The 4,578-nt window shown below is 70.5% G+C and overlaps 1 pseudogene; it reads right to left on the bottom strand.

Moving 5' to 3' along the window:
• Positions 1 to 2,330: 2,330 nt before the first annotated feature.
• Positions 2,331 to 3,668, bottom strand: LOC112124008 (annotated as a pseudogene).
• Between the last annotated feature and the right edge of the window lie 910 nt (positions 3,669 to 4,578).

Below are 4,578 nucleotides of genomic sequence, written 5' to 3'. Positions count from 1 at the left end.
GGGATCCTACCGTGGTCTGCAGGAGTGGATCCTGGGATCCTACCATGTCATGGGGGAGTGGATCCTGGGATCCCACCACGCTGTGGGGGAGTGGATCCCAGGACCCTACTGTGATCTGCAGGAGTGGATCCCGGGATCCTACCGTGCAATGTGGGAGTGGATCCCAGGATCCCACCACACTCTGTGAGTAGATCCTGGTATCCCAGGTACCATGTGGGAGCTGATCCCAGGATCCTGCCGTGCTGGGGTGGATCCAAAGGCAGCAGCCCCTCCCATCTGTTCTTTCCCATCCGTGTCCCTGTCTCTGCCTTGTTAACCCCCCACGGCCCTCCCCCCCCTTTGTCCTCCCCCAGGCTGGGGTGGGGCACCTGCTCGGTGCGACGACTCCCCCTGGTGACCTGCCCTGTAAATAAATCTATTTTTAAACGATCTAATTGGCCTCCTTTGTCTCACGGGGGGGAGGAACCGTGGGTCAGGACCTTGACAGAGGGGTGGGCAGTGGGGGGGCATGAAGCAACTGGACAGGTTGGCAGTGCGGGGTGGGGACCGAGATGGTCAGGGCCTTGGTGGGGGGCAGGGATGAACTGGGGGGGGCGGGGGGGGGGGGAAATGGCTGGGCCTGGGGCGACCGCGGATCTGGGCCCCCCAATGCGGGGGGCAGGGGGGAGCGCCAGCCATTTGGTGTCACGGAGAGCGCCGGGTGCCCACATCTGGGGGGGGGGGCAGACGTTTACTGCCGGGCCCCACAGGCCAGCAGCGTCTCTCTCCCTGACCATTGGGCTGGTTTTGTAGATGGCTCAGCGCTGGGTCCGGATTGGGGGGGGCCGTTCTCAGGCAGGGCTGGGCTGGCAGTGGGCTGCAGGTCGGGAGTGAGGAGCACCGGCGGAGCTGGGAGGGGGGATCTCATTTCTCACCCCCCCCCCGCCCCCCGACACCCTCCCAAGCCAGCCAATCCGGCTGGGAGCTGGTGCCCCCTAGAGGGGCAGGCTGGCCCCATGGCTCTGAGCAGGGCAAGGCAGGGGAGGGAGGTACCATCTCCTGAATGACACAGACAAAACCCCACATTTCTTCTTCCAACTCCAGAGCTTTATTCGGCAGCCTCCAGCGGCTCCATCACCTCATCCCTTGGTCCTGGGGGGGGGGTCCCACTTCCCTTCCCCCCTCCCCCGGCGCCTGGCTGCAACAACTGCGTGGCGAGGCCTTGGGAAAGACGCGCCTTTGTACTACTTCTCTGTGTGTGTGGGGGGGGTGGGGTACAGATGGGGCAGCTCCCCCTTGACACCCCAAATATAGGCTGGGGGGGTGCGTGAAGGCAGGGTTTGGGGCAGTGATGTCCCCCCCACTTCCAAATTTTTGCATGTGTCTCCTGCCCAGGTTCAGGGCTACCAAAGGCATGTCTTGGAGGTGTCGATGTGGGGGGCTGGCGGGGGGGTAGGGAGGGGCGGGGGGTCCCCCTCCACCTCCACCTCCACCTCCCCCAGGCTGATGAGGGGGGGATAGAGCTCGCCGAGCAGGAGGGCGGCCGGGGGCTGTCGGTACGGCTTGAGGGCAGCCCGGCAGCCTAGTTCCCGCAGCTGCCGGCAGGCGTAGCAGGCCAGCATCACCGCGCACAGGGCCACCAGCAGCGAGCCCGTCACGGCCGCCAGGGCCGCGCCCCCCGGCCCCCGCCCGGCCAGCCCCAGCCCCGCCGTGGTCACGTTCAGGCAGGCCCGCTGCGTGCCTGGGGATGCCGGAGCAGAGGCAGTTGCGAGGGAGAAATCCTCGGTCGCTCGGGAGGATGCCGGGATTGCCGTGGCGGATACGGTTGCTAAGGCAGATGCAGCAGTTGCCAGAGAGGATCCGGTTGCTAGGGAGGCGGCGGTTGCTAGGGAGGAGGTGGCTGCTGTAGAGGATCCGGTTGCTAGGGAGGCGGTGGTTGCTGTGGAGAAGGATGCGGTTGCTAGGGAGGCCGGTGCGCCGGAGGATGCTGTTGCTATGGCGGAGGGCGTTGCCGCGGTGGCCGGGGTGGGCGTCTCCATGGCCATCAGGCTCAAGCAGATCTCGTAGCGCGTGGCCGGCTGCAGGTGCGTCAGGTTGACCTGCCGGCTGTCCAGCGGCACCTGGGCCGTGTAGCTGAGGTGGGGGCTGTGGACGTGCACGGTGGCCGAGGCCCGCTGGGGGGCTGGGGGGCCAGCGAGGTTTTGGGGGGGCCCCATGGAGACCAGTCCCCCCCAGTCCACTCCAGCACCACAAAATGGGACTGGACCTTCTTCGTGAGCAAGGCTGGACAGCCCCTGCCGCCCACCTCCCCCCCCTAGCCCCCCCCGCCGCACCCCCCAGCACCTCCAGCATCAGGGCGCGGCTGGCCGAGCCCGCCTCGTTCCGTGCCACGCAGGTGTACTGCCCGGCATGGGCCGGTCCCACCCCGACCAGCTCCAGGGCCCCCCCGCCTCTCCCCGGCCAGCCCCAGCCAGGAGATCTCCGGGGGCGGCTCGGCGCTGGCCGGGCAGCTCAGGGTGACGGAGCCGCCGGGCGCCACCACCAGCCTCTCGGGCCAGCCCCGGGGGGGGAACGCCGCTGCCCTGCAGCCCCTCCCGCAGCGGCCGGCCGGCCGTGCCCGGCGGGGCCGCACACAGGGTGGCCCCGGGCTCCAGCAGCCGGAGCCGCGCCAGCCCCAGCTAGGCGGCCGGGCAGTCGCAGCGCAGCGGGTTGCCCCGGAGGCTGAGGGCGGCCAGGCCGGGCAGGAAAGCCAGCAGCCGGCTGGGCAGCAGCCCCAGGGCCCCGTCAGCGCCCAGCAGGGTGCGCAGGGCCGGGGCCCCCCGCAAGGCGGCCAGGTGCAGATAGGCCAGCCGCGGGTTGTGGCTCAGGTCCAGCTTGGCCAGCTGGGGCAGCCCGTCGAAGGCCCCCTCGGCCACCCCGGTGAGCTGCTCCAGGGCGCTGAGGCTGAGCTCCTCCAGGCGCGGGGTGCCCCGGAAGTCGCCCGCCCGCAGCTCCCCGATGGGGTTCTCGTTCAGGTCCAGGAGCTTGAGCTGGGGCAGGCGGCGCAGGGCGGGCTCCGGCACCCGGGCCAGCCGGCTGCGGAAGAGCGAGAGGCTCTCCAGCTCCGCCAGCCCCTGGAAGGCCTCGGCCGGTAGCTCCCGCAGCCCCAGGGGCCGGAAGCCGCCCGCCTCCAGCCGGGCGATGGGGTTCTCGCCGATCATGAGGATCTGCAGGCGGGGCAGGGGCAGGAACCAGCCGGGGTCCACAGCCCGCAGCCGGTTGGCGTTGAGGTGCAGCCGCAGCAGCCGGGCCAGGCCGGTGAAGGCCGAGGAGGTGATGGAGACCAGGCGGTTGTGATTCAGGTACAGCTCCTCCAACGCCGCCAGCCCTCGGGCAGCTCCTCCAGCTGGTTCTCCTCCAGGTAGAGGGTGAGGAGGCGGGGCAGGCTGGCCAGGCCGGCGGGGGGCAGGCTGGCCAGGCGGTTCTGGGACAGGTCCAGCTCGGTCAGGTTGGGCAGGCGCCGGAGCTCGCCGGAGAGCCGGGCGATCTGGTTGCTCTGCAGCAGCAGGACCTGGGTGTCCGGGGCCAGGCCGGGCGGCAGCCGGGTCAGCGGCAGGTCGTTGCAGTCCACCGTGCGGGCCTGGCGGTAGACGGACTGCGGGGTGAACCAGGGCCGAGCAGCATCCTCATCCCGGGCCAGCGGGCGGCCCCTCGGAGGAGGGCACGCGGGAGGAGAGGTGGGGTGCGGCCGGCAGAGGAGACGCTACAGGAGCCGGCGCCCCGGGGCATCTGGGAAAGAGGGAGGGGGACATCTATGGACATCGGCATGGAGAGCCCCCAACGGCGCCCAGCCCTGAGGGCCGGGGAGAGCGTCCCCTGCCCAGCCCCCCTGCCGCGCCCCCTGGCCTGCTCCCCGCCCCCCCAGCTCCCCTCAGTGCCCATCCCTGACTGCCAGGGGAGATCCCCCTGCCCAGCCCCCCGACCCTGCCCCACGGCACCCCCAAGTGCCCAGCCCTGCCTGCCAGGGGAGAGCCCCATGCCGAGCCCCCTGCCCCACAGTGCCCCCCACCACCCGGCCCTGCCTGCTGTTGTCAGGGGATGGGTGTGTTTCCGCCCCCACCCAGGGCGCTGCACTCCCAATCTGTCCATTCCAGGTGGCATGTGAGGATTTGCTGGCATAGGGGGCTGGCAGCAGCAGGGAATGCTGGGTAATTGCTGACCTACTTAAATCACTGCAAAGCACCAGCTTCCCCCCACCCCCACCCCGCCGCAGAGCACCCCCAACTCCCGGCCCCTCCCTCCAGCACCACACAGGGGAGGGGCTGACGGGGGCCTCAAGCCAAACCTGTCGCTTGGGGGGAGTGAGGAGTCGGGAGTGAGGGGCACCGGCTGGGCTGGGCTAGCAGGGGCTGCGGGTCGGGAGTGAGGAGCACCGGCAGGGCTGGGGGGGGCTCGGCAGGGCTGGCAGGGGCTGTGGGTCGGGAGTGAGGGGCACCGGCAGGGCTGTGGGGGGCTGGGCTGGGCTAGCAGGGGCTGCGGGTCGGGAGTGAGGTGCACCGGCAGGGCTGGGGGGACAAGGCCTAGATATTGGCTGGGTGCCAGACTGGGGGGGGGGGGGGG

Source organism: Terrapene carolina, unplaced genomic scaffold, assembly GCF_002925995.2.
Source record: "Terrapene carolina triunguis isolate 2854851 unplaced genomic scaffold, T_m_triunguis-2.0 Scaffold33698, whole genome shotgun sequence".
NCBI lineage: Eukaryota > Metazoa > Chordata > Testudines > Emydidae > Terrapene > Terrapene triunguis.
This window is presented reverse-complemented; position numbering and strand designations above follow the sequence as displayed.